This window comes from Rhinoraja longicauda, chromosome 29 (assembly GCF_053455715.1).
Source record: "Rhinoraja longicauda isolate Sanriku21f chromosome 29, sRhiLon1.1, whole genome shotgun sequence".
Taxonomy (NCBI): Eukaryota; Metazoa; Chordata; class Chondrichthyes; order Rajiformes; family Arhynchobatidae; genus Rhinoraja; species Rhinoraja longicauda.
This window is the reverse complement of record NC_135981.1, coordinates 4,596,098-4,612,782: the sequence shown is the minus strand read 5'-3', so window position 1 is coordinate 4,612,782 and position 16,685 is coordinate 4,596,098. Positions and strand designations below refer to the sequence as shown.

The following is a 16,685-nucleotide window of genomic DNA, read 5'->3' as shown; positions in this document are numbered from 1 at the left end:
CCTATTCCATTCCTTCTCTCCTGAGATGCTGCCTGACCAGCTGAGTCACTCCAGCATTTTGTGTGATACCTTTGATTTGTACCAGCATCTGCAGTTATTTTTCTACACAACTTTCCCCATCTACACTAGTCCCACCTGCCTGTGTTTTCCCCGTATCCCTCTAAACCTGTCCTATCCATGTACCTGTCTAAATGTTTCTTAAACGTTACTATGGTCCCTGCCTCAACTACCTCCTCTGACAGCTCATTCCGTACACCACCACCCTTTGAATGAAAGAGTTACCTCTCATGTTCCTATTAAATCTTCCCTCCCCCCTCACCTTAAACCTATGTCTTCTGGTTGTCGACTACGGCACAGAAACAGTCCCTTCGCACTACCGAGTCCACACCAACCATCTTTCACCCATTCACACAGGTTCAATGTTGTCCCACTTTCTCATCCACTTCCTGCACGAAGGGTGGACAATTTTACAGAGGGCCGATTAACCCACAAACCCCCACATCTTTGAGATGTGGAAGGAAACCGGATCACCCGGATGAAACCCGCACGGTCACAAGGTTAATGTGCAAACCACACACACAGACAAGCACCCAAGGTCAGGATCGAACCTGGGTCCCTGGCGCTGTGAGGCGTCAGCTGTGCCACTTAATATTTGCCTATTATTCCGCACTCGACTGCAACGCAATCCAACACCTCGGGAGCAGTTCGGTTCGAAAGCAATCACGAACCCGTACCATCTTGGATGGTACATTAGCTATTGACATGATTATAATTACAACAAATTAATCGCCTTGAGAGGTAGAATTATCAGTTCATCAAGGCGCAAGAGCATTTCTGTCACTTCCCTCTTATCTTATCAAGCGGTTTTAAGAGTGAAGGTTATTTCAGGGTTGTGGGGACTACTTGCACTCTTTGCTGAAAGCCTTTGAAAATATCCCCCAGAGACAAGACACACAAAACCCAAAGCCTTAACATTGCTCCTTCTAAGAAGCTGTATCATTGCTTCATTAATTACTTCCTCAATCTTGTAAAATTAAGATCGTTTCAGGTCAAGTGAGAAGATTTCTCTCCTTCTCGTATGAAAATTAATTCCTCACCACAATTCCCACTCCATCTGTATCTTTTGTTAATTGCTGTGAAATATTGCACTTTTCTTCAAGGGACATTTTTTTTTCTCAACCTCGCTGAATGCATTCAGTCTCATTTTGTGCGTAGAAGATGAATTATGTTGCACAAAGAGTGGGCAGGATCAATTATATACTGAATATGGGAATATTCATTGGGCAGCACGATCAGTCAGAGAATCAGTTGTCCTGTGATATCAAACGGAAATATATTTTCACAGGCTTTGAGTCAAAATTGAAGACGATATCTACCCTGAAGACTACTTATTCTTCAAATGTTTCATTAACTTTGGCCAATATTTAATTCAAGGCGTCACGATTAATAAATGCAATTACGAAGCAATTAGCATTTCATTGTACTGCCATTTGTGGAGTTATAATTAAAGAGGTAATGGAAATATGATTGGTAAAGATTAATTCAAATTATAATCAAAAAAATATTCATTTACATCCAGAGAGCTATCATTCATTTTTTAAAAGAAAGGGATTAATGTTTTGTTTTGTTTAGAGACACAGCGTGGAAACGTGCCCTTCGGCCCATCGGTTTCGTGCTAACCGTCAATCACCTGTTCGCGTCAAAGATCGACATAAAATGCTGGAGTGACACAGCGGGTCAGGCAGCATCTCTGGAGAAAAGGAATAGGATCCAGAGTTGCTGCCTGACCCACTGAGTTACTGCAACATTTTGTGTCTATCTTCGGTGAATGTTGTTGTTGTTGGTCCTTCGGGTTGGAAGATGACCATGACTTCACTTTCAGTTGGAGGATTGGTGACTGTGGGTCCGGGAGTGACTGGTGAGGCCAATCTGGGCCCGGAAGGCACGCCCACACGTAGGACACAAGTGGATGGGTGCTGCAGTGGAAGTGGAGGTAGCCCGGGCCTTGCGCGCGGTGCGTTTCCTCTGGGCCTCTGCAGTGCGTCTGTTCTCTGCTGCACGGGCTCCTGTGGTGAGCTTGCTACGCCAGGTTGGACGGTCCAGAGCAAGAGACTCCCAAGTGCTGAGGTTGATGTCCAAGTCTTTGAGGGACATTTTGAGGCAGTCCTTAAACCGTTTCTTCTGTCCTCCTACTGAGCGCTTGCCCTGACACAGTTCTCCATACAGAAGCTGTTTTGGCAGTCGACTCTCGGGCATTCTGACGACATACTATGCTGGTATTCACCGAAAATAGACACAAAATGCTGGAGTAACTCAGCGGGTCAGGCAGCATCTCTGGATCCTATTCCTTTTCTCCAGAGATGCTGGAATAAGGCAGTTCCTTCCACACCTGTTCGGACCAGTTCTACATTACCCCATTTTGGTATTCCACTCCCCACCCACCAGGGACAATTTACAGCGGCCAATTAACCTACAAGCCTGGACGTCTTTGGGATGTGCGAGGAAACTGGACGACCCGAAGGAAACCCATGTGGTCACAGGAAGATAGACACAAAATGCTGGAGTAACTTCGGTATCCTCCCACATTCCACAGACTGAGTTGAAATCAGGATCGAACTCGGGTCTCTGGCGCTGTGAGGCAGCAGCTCGACCAGCTGCACCACTGTGCCACAATGTGATAATATATTGCTGTTTATGGAGTTGTTCTTTCGCACTATGGCAAGTTGTTACCATATAATCACTCAAATTGTATTCCACATAATCGGAAGGGTGGTCATCCTTGGACAGACTGTGGGAACAGACGAACGACAATCAGTTGTTTGAATCAACAATATTATCAAGAAAAATTACGATTGATTTCTGACTCAGCCTAACATACCCACCTTTTCTGCCTATCTCTCAGAATTTATTGAACGAAAATCTGCACACTTCACATTTAAGATTAACAATTGATTTCATAATAGTTCCTGTTTGTGGATGAATTCCAAATTTTCACCATCTTTGGCTTGCTTAATACTGAAGAGGGGTCTCGACCCGAAACGTCACCCATTCCTTCTCTCCAGAGATGCTGCCTGTCCCGCTGAGTTACTCCAGCTTTTTGTGGTCTATCTTTTTTGCTTAATTTTGCCCCTGAAATATTTGTTTGTAAAGTTTCAGCGACCTCCCTTTGAACCAATGGAAAAAAGTTTATTTCTATTTATTTGCCTTCTGATCCCTTCTGAAAACTCAAATTACCTGTAAATCCTCTAAACTCTGGAACTCAGCCCCATCCCCTTCCATTTGAGTTTAGCTTATTATTATTGTCAAGTGTACCAAGCTACAGTGAAAAGCTTTTGTTTGTGTGCTATCCAGTCAAGTAAAAGACTAGGCATGTATACAACCAATCCAGCATCTCTGGATATACTGCCCTTTCTGTCCTGGGCCTCCTCCACTGTCAGAGTGAGGCCCAGCGCAAATTGGAGGAACAGCACCTCGTATTTTGCTTGGGCAGCTCACACCCCAGCGGTATGAACATTGACTTCTCTAACTTCAAATAACCCTTGCTGTCCCTCTCTCTCCATCCCTCCCCCATCCACGTTCTCTGACTGTCCTCCTGATTACATTTTATCTTTATATGCCTCGCCTTCTATCCAGAGATGCTGCCTGTCCCGCTGAGTTACTCCAGCATTTTGTGTCTATCTTCGATATAAGCCAGCATCTGCAGTTCCTTCCTAAACCAATTGTTAAGTTCTGGCATATATTTCCCTGCTGTTGTTTACTGTACAGATGTGTGACTGTTCATCTGTGTTTTGAAAACCTCATAGCAGAATGGAGACTTAGTGTGTACCCTGTCATGCAGACTTGAGAGTTCATTCATCATTACAGTGTTCATTTATTCATTAAGGGACACAAAGAACGTCACAGTGGTGCAGCGGGTAGAGCTGCTGCCCCACAGCGCCAGAGACCCAGGTTCGATCCAGACCTCAGATGTTGTCTGTCTGTGTGGAGTTTGCACGTTCTCCCTATGCCTGCGTGGGTTTCCTCCAGTTCCCTCCCACTTCCCAAAGGCGTGCGGGTTTGCAGGTTAACCACCCCTCTGTAAGTTGCCCCGAGTGTGTAAGGAATGGATGAGGGCAGTGGGATAACATTGAACTAGCGTGAACGGGTGATTGATGGTCGGCATGGACTCGTTGGGCCGAAGGGCCTGTTTCCGTGCTGCGTCTTTCAACCAATCAAAATGAAAGCAGATTTGCTTTCATTTTTGAAGTAAGTATTTGAGTATAGAAAAATGCTAATATCTGCTTGTTTAATAGTATTTTATAACAGCTTTTAACACAAAGAGGATTTTGTGGTTTGCAAAATGGCTTGACGTTAGATCCACAAATCATGATTACTATACTGCTATAATTTGTAGAGTGGAATTTTATGGTCCCAGTTTAGTTTTTGGTTTTAGTTCTCAATGAAAATGAACCAAAATGCTTTTAAAATGTGCCACATTGTGGAGAGCAGGATTAAATGGGCTCAGTCTTTGAACCTTTGCTTTTTGTAGAATATGTTAAAGCATTTAGACCTAAATGTAGAGGCTTTGATAGAAAAAAAGATTGCAACGTTGCAAAATTAACTGGTGGGTGACAAAGCCGAGGAGGAATGCTTCATCTGGCAGGGAGATATAAATACCTTGATGAGCTGAGCAGCAAAATTGGAGATGGAATTTAATTTCTGCACAGTTGAGGCAGTGCATTTGGGAGGTTCAATGAGATTGATTAGCAGGACTGGATGTTACAGTCCCTAAAGTTTGCACTATAATTGGCTGGTGTTGTTCTTGGGGATGACCACTAGGTGACGTTGCTACCATTCAGACACATCTTCAGTTGTGTACCTCAATGTCACTGGGTGTTTCGGCCTTTTATCACAAGACACCCTCAGTCGAGGCAGGCCCACTGCAGGGTGATCAGACCAATGAGACAAGGTAATTATTACAGTGCAATCATTGCACTTTTGTACTTATCTATGATTGTGCTTATAGACAATAGACAATAGACAATAGGTGCAGGAGGAGGCCATTCGGCCCTTTGAGCCAGCACCGCCATTCAATGTGATCATGGCTGATCATTCTCAATCAGTGCCCCGTTACTACCTTCTCCCCATACCCCCTGACTCCGCTATCCTTAAGAGCTCTATCTAGCTCTCTCTTGAATGCATTCAGAGAATTGGCCTCCACTGCCTTCTGAGGCAGAGAATTCCACAGATTCACAACTCTCTGACAGAAATGTTTTTCCTCATCTCAGTTCTAAATGGCCTACCCATTATTCTTAAACTGTGGCCCCTTGTTCTGGACTCCCCCAACATTGGGAACATGTTTCCTGCCTCTAACGTGTCCAACCCCTTAATAATCTTATACGTTTCGATAAGATCTCCTCTCATCCTTCTAAATTCCAGTGTATACAAGCCTAGTCGCTCCAGTCTTTCAACATATGATAGTCCCGCCATTCCGGGAATTAACCTAGTAAACCTACGCTGCACGCCCTCAACAGCAAGAATATCCTTCCTCAAATTTGGAGACCAAAACTGCACACAGTACTCCAGGTGCGGTCTCACTAGGGCCCTGTACAACTGCAGAAGGACCTCTTTGCTCCTATACTCAACTCCTCTTGTTACGAAGGCCAACATTCCATTGGCTTTCTTCACTGCCTGCTGTACCTGCATGCTTCCTTTCAGTGACTGATGCACTAGGACACCAACATGTTTCCTGCCTCTAACGTGTCCAACCCCTTAATAATCTTATACGTTTCGATTACGTTATACTTATTTACGGTTGGGACACTTTCTTTGGAAAAATGAACCAAAATGTCACGCACGTGACCAGACGTTTATCATACAAAGTAATGCATTAAAAGATTCTTATAAGATATTAATCTTATTCATTGCTCTTTTCCAACCGACAGGACTATAATGCATGTCTGTTAAGGATATAGCCTTTTGAGATTCACAGAGTTTGTACGATAAAACTGAGATGAAAGAAATGCTTCCGTGTGGGGTCACACACGTGACCAGTCACATTTGATCTCTGACTCTAAACAAACATTGTCAGCGGACCACGAGGGGAGGGAGAGGGAAAGTAGGGACTATCTGAAGTTAGAGAAGTCAATGTTCATACCGCTGGGGTGTAAACTACCCAAGCGAAATAGGAGGTATCTCTAAACTAAACTAAACCTGGAATGTCATCTGTTCATTCCCTCCACAGATACTGTCTGACCTGATGAGTTCTTCCAGCAGTTTGCGTTTTGCTCAAGATACCATCCACTGCCGTTCCTTGTCTCCAAATATAATGTCTGAAGAAGGGTCTCGACCCGAAACATCACCCATTCCTCCTATCCAGAGATGCTGCCCGTCCCGCTGAGTTACTCCAGCATTTTGTGTCCATCTCCAAATATTAATGTTGTTGACGAATTTTTTTGCAGTGGTCTTAAAATAAAATGTATTTTCTGCTCATCACCAGGAGGTGGCAGTCACACTGGGGTTTCAGACTGTGGGCATGGACAATCTGTAAAAATAACCAAACCAATCGTTCACATAAACCAGTCTGAAGGAGGGTCGGTCCCCAAAACGTCGCCCATCCCTTCTCTCCAGAGATGCTGCCTGTCCCGCTGAGTTACTCCAGCATTTTGTGCCTGTCTTCGGTTTAAACCAGCATCTGCAGTTCCTTCCTACACAGTTACAAGGCTGGTGACTTTCAATGCCCACACAGGCACACACTTTTCTGCAGGAGCAAAGACACAGAAGATTATTTCCAGCCATCAATGGAGTCAATTGATGGGAAGGCATTTTTTTTCCCCCCCGCTGTTAGTCTTAAGATCAACTTGCAGCACCAAGTCCACAACCAGGCTCCAAAAACACGTGAGATTGCCTCGAATAAATCCAAAATGAAACACAGCAGAGAACTTGCCCACCCCAACTCTAGTGGCACGGTGGCGCAGCAGTAGAGTTGCTGCCTCACAGCGCCAGAGTCCTGGGTTCAATCCTGACTAAGGGTGCTGTCGGTATGAAGTTTGTACGTTCTCCCCTTAACCAGCAACAGCAGTTCCTTCCTAAACGCTCCCCTGGACATACATGGGTTTTCCCCGGCATCTCCAATTCCCTCCCACACTCCAAAGACGTACAGGTTTGTCGACTGATTGGCTACAATGGTATAATTGTAAATTGTTCCTGGTGTGCAGGATTGCGTTAGTGTGCAGGGATCGCTGGTCGGAACGGACTCGGTGGGCCGAATGGCCTGCTTCTGTGCTGTATCCCTAAACTTATGCCTGCATTATGAGTCAGGGCCTTTCCAGTGGAGTTTCAACACTGACTTTAAGCTGGAGAGAGCACAGAGAGGTCTTTACCAGGGTGTTGCCAGGACTTGAAGGCCTGAACTGTAGTGAGAGATTGGGCAGGCTAGGATTTTATTCTTTGGAGCACAGGATGATGAGGGGTGATCTTATAGAGATGTATAAGGTCATGTGGGGGTCATGTGGATGTTCATGAGTTCATGTGATAGGGGCAGATTTAGGCCACTCGGCCCATCAAGTCTACGCCGCCATTCAATCATGGCTGATCTATCTCTCCCTCCTAACCCCATTCTCCTGTCTTCTCCCCATAACCCCTGACACACGTACTAATCAAGAATCTTATCAATCTCTTCCTTAAAAATGTCCATTGACTTGGCCTCCATGTCAATTGATATCTGTGACAATAAATTCCACAGATTCACCACCCTCTGAGAACAGAAATTCCTCCTCATCTCCTTCCTAAAGGTACGTCTTTTTATTCTGGGGTGATGGGAATGCCCAGTCTTTTACCCGGGGTAGGGGAATCAAGAACCAGAGGGAATAGTTTTAAGTCAAGTCAAGTCAATTTTATTTGTACAGCACATTTAAAAACAACCCACGTTGACCAAAGTGCTGTACATCAGTTCAGGTACTAAGAACAAACATACAATGGCACACAAACATAACAGCACATACATAAACAGTTCACAGCGCCCCCTCAGAGGGCCTCAAACGCTAGGGAGTAGAAATAGGTTTTGAGCCTGGACTTAAAGGAGTCGATGGAGGGGGCAGTTCTGATGGGGAGAGGGATGCTGTTCCACAGTCTAGGAGCTGCAACCGCAAAAGCGCGGTCACCCCTGAGCTTAAGCCTAGACCGCGCGATAGTCAGTAGCCCCAAGTCGGCCGACCTGAGGGACCTGGAGATAGAGTGGTGGGTTAGAAGATTTTTGATATGGGGGGGGGGGGGGGGGGCAAGCCCATTTAGGGCTTTGTATGTGAATGGGAGGAGAGGGGCAAGATTTAACAGGAACCTGAGGGGCAACCTTTTCACCAGAGGGTGGCGGGTGTATGGAACGAACTGCCAAAGGAAGTTGTTCAGGAAGGTACGATAACAGCATTTAAAAGACACCTGGAAAGGTACCTGGATAAGAGTTTAGAGGGGAAAAGGTCAACTGCAGGCAATCAGGACTAGGTTTAGATGGGGCATATAGGTGGGCATGGATAAGTTGGGCTGAAGGACACAAGATAGACACAAAATGCTGGAGTGATTCAGCGGGACAGGCAGCATCTCTGGAGAGATGTCTCGACCCGAAACGTCACCCAGTCTGAAGAAGGGTCTCGACCCGAAACGTCACCCATTCATTCTCTCCAGAGATGCTGCCTGTCCCGCTGAGTTACTCCAGCACTTTGTGTCGATCTCCGGTTTAAACCAGCGTCTGCAGTTCCTTCCTATGCATTTTGCCGGGCCTGTCCAATGCTGTATAACTCCATGACTGACATCTACCAAGCAATGTGGAATTTGCGTAGGTACCTCTGCTCATGAAGAAGCCAGTGAAAGCTGGCTAATTATTGTCCCATCAATCTGTCATCAATCACCAGCAGAATGATGGAAGATGTTATCAACTTCGCTGTGAAAACGCACTCACTCACCAAGAGCCAGCTGCAGCAGGTACTCAGTTGGGGTTTCATCAGATCTACACAGCCTCAAAACTCATTACACCCTTAATCAAAATATAGCCACCAGCTGAATTCCAAGGGCACGTTGCTGCCTCACAGCGCCAGAGACCCGGGTTCGATCCTGACCACGGGTGCTGTCTGAACAGAGTTTGTATTGGGCTCGGCTTATAATCGACTGGGCTTGTGTTCACTGGAATTTAGAGGAATGAGAGGGGATCTTATAGAAACGTGTAATATTCTTAAGGGATTGGACAGGCTAGATGCAGGAAAAATGTTCCCAATGTTGGGGGAGTCCAGAACCAGGCTTCACAGTTAAAGGGACAGGCCATGTAGGACTGAGATGAGGAAAAACCTTTTCACCCAGAGCGTTGTGAATCTGGGGAATTCTCTGCTGGCGGTGCTGGCTCGAAGGGCCAAATGGCCTCCTCCTGCACCTAGTGTCTATTCTCTGCCACAGAGGGCAGTGGAGCACCCGGAGGAAACAGGCGCGGTCACGGGCAGCATTCCACGCAGACAGTGGCTGAGGTCAGGATCGAACCTGGGACTCTGGTGCCGTGAGGCAGCAGCTCTACCCGCTGCGCCACTGAGGCCGCCGCGTACAGTGGAGCTGATTGAAAAGCTGAAGGACCTACGCCTGCTCTCACTTCAGTGTTTCCATGAAATGTCTCCCTGATTTCATGCTTCCAGCTCACGAACTAATCCCTTAGATCCTGATTGAATGTAGAGCAGGCATTGGTCCCATCAAAAAAACGGCTGGCTTGTTGTGAACAAGCTGAAAATTTGCTGCTGCATCTCTTTCATCAAGGTGTCAAACTCCTAATGCTCAATCAGCCCACAGCAGATACTCCAAAACTCCATCGAAGACCAGAAGATGCAGGCAGGTGGGGCAAGAGCAGGTGGGACATGTTGGTCGGTGTGGGCCTGTTTCCACGCTGAATGATTCTATCATTCTACGTAGGAGCGGGGCGGCACGGTGGCGCAGCGGTAGAGTTGTTGCCTTGCAGAGCTTGCAGCGCCGGAGACACGGGTTCGATCACGACTGCAGGCGCTGCCTGTACGGAGTTTGTACGTTCTCCCCCGTGACCTGCGTGGGTTTTCGCCGAGATCTTCGGTTTCCTCCCACGCTCCAAAGATGTACAGGTATGTAGGCAAATTGGCTTGGTAAATGTAAAAATTGTGGGTAGGATAGTGTTAATGTGCGGGGATCGCTGGTCGGCGCGGACCCGGTGGGCCGAAGAAACTGTTTCCGTGCTGTATCTCTAAGCTATACTAAACTGAAAATGAGGCCGTTCGGCCCATCAAGTCTACTCCGCCATTCATTCGTGACTGATCTAATCTTTCCCTCTTAACCCCATTCTTCGGCCTTCGTCTTTGTCGTTGTTCTGAATCAAAATGCTTTAAAAATGCCAAATGACTTGACCTCCACAGATTCCACAGATTCACCACCCTCTGGCTGAAGAAATTCCTCCTCATCTCCATTCTAAAGGTACGGCCCTTCATTCTGAGGGAGGCCGTGCCCTCTGGCCCGAGACTGTCCCATTACTGGAAACATCCCCTGCACAAACATTGAACCATTTTTGAAGGAGAAACATGATGATGGAATTTATTTTGTACTACCAAGCCCAATGATTATTTTGTCCCAGGACCTGATTTGTATTAGGCTTCGCTTCCTGCAGGAATTGGAACAGTGTGGAGAACTAAATAAAGAATTAGATTTATATGTTACTTTGCACATCACTTTCAGAATGCTCCCGAGCATTCAACTGCCAACAAAGTGCTTTTGAAGTCGTCTCGCTGTTGTAATGAATGAATTATGGTAACCAAGTTGTGCAAAGCAAACTCACACAGAGAGCAATGTATTAATGATCAGATAACCTCTGCTTGCAATGTTAATTGAGGAATTAGATATTGGCAGGACACCATGCACTCTTTTGAAATAACATCTTGGGATCCTTCAGTAACCCCCATCAGAACACAGAGAACATGGAAAGGGCGAATCCTTCTCTTGTTACCATAGCACTTACCAGAAGTTTACACTCGTAAACAAGGGCTTCAGCCTCATTTATGAAGGAGGAGGAAATGATAATCATAATAATCATCATAATCATACTTTATTAGCCAAGTATGTTTTGCAACATACGAGGAATTTGTTTTACCATACAGTCATACCAATTAAAAGAAACACAACATGCAAAATACATGTGAAAGCAGGAATTTGTAGAGACCACATCTTCTGCAATGCTCAGTCAATGGATGTCATTTTGTTCATCCACAATACTTATTTAGACTTTCGACTTTAGACGTACAGCGCGGAAACAGGCCCTTCGGCCCACTGAGTCCGTGCCGACTAGCGATCAACCCGCACACGAGCACCATCCCACACACACCAGGGACAAATTACGATGTAACCGAACCCAATGAACCTGCAAGCCTGCACGCCTTTGGAGTGCGGGAGGAAACCGGAGCACCCGGAGAAAACCCACGCGGTCACGGGGAGAACGTGCAAACTCCGTACAGACTGCACCCGTAGTCAGCATCGAACCCGGGTCTCTGGCGCTGTGAGGCAGCAGCTCTACCGCTACGCCTCTGTGGCGCCCTTATATTTTGAAGGGAGCACCCGGATTTGAACCAGGGACCTCTTGATCTGCGGTCAAATGCTCTACCGCTGAGCGACACCCTTCCAGACTTGTGAGTGAAAGATTCCCATCTCTCCCTCCGAAGTTGTTTTTTTAATGCGCACTCGATTTACAAACACATTAGGTGTAGTCTTAGTTACGGTTACATCCCTAAGCTGGGCAACTTCATTGAAGCACTTAATCTCTCTCTCTCTCTGGCTGGAATGCACATAGCGAGTAATCTGTATCAAGGAGCACTCCACTAACATTCAGGTCTGGCTCCATCTGCCTCACCCTCTTCCTTCCAGAGGCAGGATGGTGTGGGTTTGTGTCAGAGATACATAGATACATGGACAATAGGTGCAGGAGTAGGCCATTCAGCCCTTCGAGCCATTCAATGTGATCATGGCTGATCATCCACAATCAGTATCCCGTTCCTGCCTTCTCCTTATATCCCTTGATTCCGCTAGCCCTAAGAGCTCTATCTAACTTTCTTTTGAGTGCACCAAGTGAATCGGCCTCCACTGCCTTCTGGGGCAGAGAATTCCACAAATTCACAATACTTCTGGGTGAAAAAGCTTTTCACTGTACCTCGGTACACGTGACAATAAACGGACTGGTAAGGTAAGGATGGACAATGTTTCTGGTCTGGACCCTTCAGACTCTGGAGTAAATTGACTGGTGGAAGCTGACTGTGCATTGTCTGAACATAAGCCATGGTGAGATCGATAGGCTATTAATGTGAATCAATCGATTCCCTGCCGATTGTCGAAACAGAACACGAGAAATTGCATTAAAATTGACTAGATTGCACCCTGGAGCATTCGAGCACAGATTCATTTATTCAAGATTTATAAACTAATGAAAAGACTAGACAGTGGTTGTGCAACCACTTACTCCGATAGATTCACTCGTGAGGGGGTTGTTTACTCGGAGTTACTGAGCTCAGATGGGTAGGTTTTGTAAGGACAAAACAGGACATGATATTGGCTAAAGGCAGACTCAAAATGCTGGAAGTAACCCAGCGGGTCAGGCAGCATCTCTGGAGAAAAGGAATTTCGTTTCGTTTTAGAGATACAGCACAGGAACAGGCCCTTCGGCCCACCGAGTCCACACTAACCAGCCATCCCCGCACATTAACACACACTAGGGACAACATGTACTTATGCCAAGCCGATTAACCTACAAACCCGCACGTCTTTGGAGTGTGGGAGAAACCCCACGCAGGTCACGGGGAGAACGTACAAACTCCGTACGGACAGCACCCGTAGTCAGGATCGAACCCGGGTCTCCAGCACTGTAAGGCAGTAGCTCTACCGCTGCACCACTGAACAGGTGATGTTTTGGGTCGAGACCCTTCTTCAGACTGAGAGTCAGGGGGAGAGGGGAACTAGAGGTATGAAAAGGTTCAGAACAAATCAGAGACAGCACTGATGACCAAGAAAAGTTGGAGCCCACAATGGTCCATTGTTGACTGTGGAAGAGGCGATAACGAAGGGATATATGGATATGAACAGTGGACCTGGCAAGGGCGACTATGGTGGGGGAGGGGCCGAGAGAGAGAGAGAGAGAGAAGGAATACAGAGGTTACTTGAAATGATAGAAATCACCATTCACACCACAGACCGACACAAGATGCTGGAGTAACTCAGCGGGACAGCCAGCATTTCTGGAGAGAAGGAATTGGGAGGCCTTTCAGGTCGAGACCCTTCGTCAGACTCTGAGTTGAGCAAACTAGCCAGTCAATTCCACAGGCTACCAACATTGATCTCTTAAATGTTTCCCTCTCCCCTGACTCCCAGTCTGAAGAAGGGTCTCGACCTGAAACGTCACCTATTCCCTCTCTCCAGAGATGCTGCCCGACCCGCTGAGTTACTCCAGCTTTTTGTATCTGTCTTCGGTGTAAAGCAGCATCGACACATAATATTATTGGCTGGTTGTTCCAAGCTTGTCTGTTTCTGTGGAGCGCAGGGATTCACTGAATCCCATGAAGTAAGCTATTTCTAGCTCTGCTGCAGATCACCTTGTGCAAGCAGGAGGCAGCCTGTAAAGTAAGTCAGACCACAGTGATCTCACACATTAATTTTGATTGCAAAAATGTGCAGCCAGAATTTTTCATTTCCTTCCTAATTCCTCATGTTTACCTCGACTGAAAAGGAGCCTGTTCGGCCCATCGTGTTTATGCCAGCTCTCAGGTGGTGCAGCAGGTAGAGCCACTGCCTCACAGCGCCGGAGACCCGGGTTCGATCCTGACCTCAATAGACAATAGACAATAGACAATAGGTGCAGGAGGAGGCCATTCGGCCCTTCGAGCCAGCACCGCCATTCAATGTGATCATGGCTAATCATTCTCAATCAGTACCCCGTTCCTGCCTTCTCCCCATACCCCCTGACTCCGCTATCCTTAAGAGCTCTATCCAGTTCTCTCTTGAATGCATTCAGAGAATTGGCCTCCACTGCCTTCTGAGGCAGAGAATTCCACAGATTCACAACTCTCTGACTGAAAAAGTTTTTCCTCATCTCAGTTCTAAATGGCCTATCCCTTATTCTTAAACTGTGGCCCCTTGTTCTGGACTCCCCCAACATTGGGAACATGTTTCCTGCCTCTAACGTGTCCAACCCCTTAATAATCTTATACGTTTCGATAAGATCTCCTCTCATCCTTCTAAATTCCAGTGTATACAAGCCTAGTCGCTCCAGTCTTTCAACATATGATAGTCCCGCCATTCCGGGAATTAACCTAGTAAACCTACGCTGCACGCCCTCAATAGCAAGAATATCCTTCCTCAAATGTGGAGACCAAAACTGCACACAGTATTCCAGGTGCGGTCTCACTAGGGCCCTGTACAACTGCAGAAGGACCTCTTTGCTCCTATACTCAACTCCTCTTGTTATGAAGGCCAACATTCCATTGGCCTCGGGGGCTATGTATTGGTAGCAGGGCCAAGGACACGGATGGCAATCAACGAGCTCATCAGCAAGGCTGGCTCCGTCCTGGGGGGCGGAGTTGGATTCATGGGAGGTGGATCTTGGAGGGGAAGATGCTCCTCAAACTGCAGAGCATCCTGGACAATCCAGCTCACCCCCTCCATGACACACACTGGTCAACCTGAGGAGCACCTTCAGCAACAGACTGGTCCCACCAAGATGCAGCACAGAACGCCACAGGAGATCCTTCTTCCCTGCGGCTATCAAACTGTACAACCCCTCCCCCTTCTGTCGTGGGGCAGACTGACAACCCCCACCCCCCCCCCCCCCCCCCCCCACCCCCAATCTTTGCACATACCCCAATCCTGGACTTTCCACTTGTCATTTTAATTTCATGTTTCATGTCTCTATGTATCTTGTTGTGTTTGAAGGTGTGGAATTCTCTGCCTCAGAAGGCAGTGGAGGCCAGTTCGTTGGATGCTTTCAAGAGAGAGCTGGAAAGAGCTCTTAAGGATAGCGGAGTGAGGGGGTATGGGGAGAAGGCAGGAACGGGGTACTGATTGAGAGTGATCAGCCATGATAGCATTGAATGGCGGTGCTGGCTCGAAGGGCTGAATGGCCTACACCTGCACCTATTGTCTATTGTCTATTGTCTATTGTCTATTCATGACTGTTGCCAGACCAATTTCCCTCCTGGGATAAATAAAGTTCCATCGTATCGTATCGTATCGTCCGTGTGGAGTTTGCACGTTCTCCCTGTGACCGAGTGGTTTCTCCGGGTGCTCCGGTTTCCTCCCACGTCTCAAAGACGTGCAGGTCTGCAGGTCAATTTAGCCTTTGTAAGTTGGCCCTGGTGTGCAGGGATAACATAGAATTTGTGTAAACAGGTGATCGCATGCCGTCTCTAGGGCACGTGTCTTTCAATCAATCATTCCCATCAGTCTTTTTACCCCATTTACATCCTTCCCTCTTTTTTCCCCTCAAGATTCCAGCATAGAATTGTAGAGTCATGGAGTCCAACAGCGTGGAAACAGGCCCTTCGGCCCAACTTGCCCACGCTGACCAACATGCCCCATCTACACTAGTCCCACCTGCCTGCATTTGACCCATATCCCTCCAAACCTGTCCTGTCCATGTACCACCGGTCTGACGTTTCTTAAATGTTGTGATAGGCCCAGCCTCGACCACCTCCTCCAGCAGCTCGTTCCATACACCCACCACCCTTTGTGTAAAGACGTTACCCCTCAGGTGGAGGTGGGGGTGAGTGGTGGGGTGGGGGTGTGGGTCAGTGGGTGGCGTGGGGGGGGAGGTGGAGAGGGTGGGGGAGGTGGGTGGAAGGGGGTGGAGGGAGGAGGGGGGGGTGGGGAGAGAGGTGGCAGTGGGGGGGAGGTAGGGGGTGGGGGTGTGGGTGGCGTGGGGGGGAGTGGTGGGTAGGGGTGTGGGTCGGTGGGTGCCGTGGGGGGAGGTGGAGGGGGGGTGGAGGGAGGGGGTGGGGAGGGCGGGTGGGGGGAGAGGTGGGGGGGAGGTAGGGGGTGGGGGTGGAGAGGGGGGTGGGGGAGGGTGGGGGGTGGGGGGTGGAGAGGAGGGTGGGGGAGGGGGGAAGACAAGGCTGTTCTCTATCCGGGGATGTCACCCGTAAGAGGCTCTGTTCCTTTCAATATCCAACAACTCAAGTCAAAGCCATTGGAGTTTATCACCAAATGCATATATAAGCACGGGGAAGCGCAGGCACAACGCGACACCTTGTGCGCGGGCGGCTGGGTTACTCCAGCTTGTTGTGTCTGTCTCAGGTTGGAACCAACATCTGTAGTTGCTTGTGTGGGAAAGAACTGCAGATGCTGCTTTAAATCGAAGGTGGACACAAATAGCTGGAGTAACTCAGCGGGACAGGCAGCATCTCTGGAGAGAAGGAATGGGTGACGTTTTGGGTCGAGACCCTTCTGCAGTTGCTTCCTGCACAAGTCATGGAATAGCCTGACTTGGAAATACAGTGCATCGTAGTTCCTTCGTGGTTGTCGGGACTAAACCCTGCAAATCCCCATCAAACAACTCGTAGGTTGTACAGTACACCTTTTTTTCCAGAATACTCCAGCTTCTCGTGCCTATTGGTGCTGTGTTGGGGCTGTGCTGGGGCGGTGTTGGGGCGGTGCTGGGGCTGTGCTGGGGCTGTGCTGGGCTG

The 16,685-nt window shown here is 47.8% G+C and overlaps 1 non-coding gene across 1 annotated transcript; it reads right to left on the bottom strand.

The window, feature by feature from the left end:
• Nucleotides 1-11,568: 11,568 nt before the first annotated feature.
• Nucleotides 11,569-11,645, bottom strand: trnac-gca (transfer RNA cysteine (anticodon GCA)). The gene has a single exon. It is a non-coding gene; the product is annotated as a tRNA-Cys (tRNA).
• Between the last annotated feature and the right edge of the window lie 5,040 nt (nt 11,646-16,685).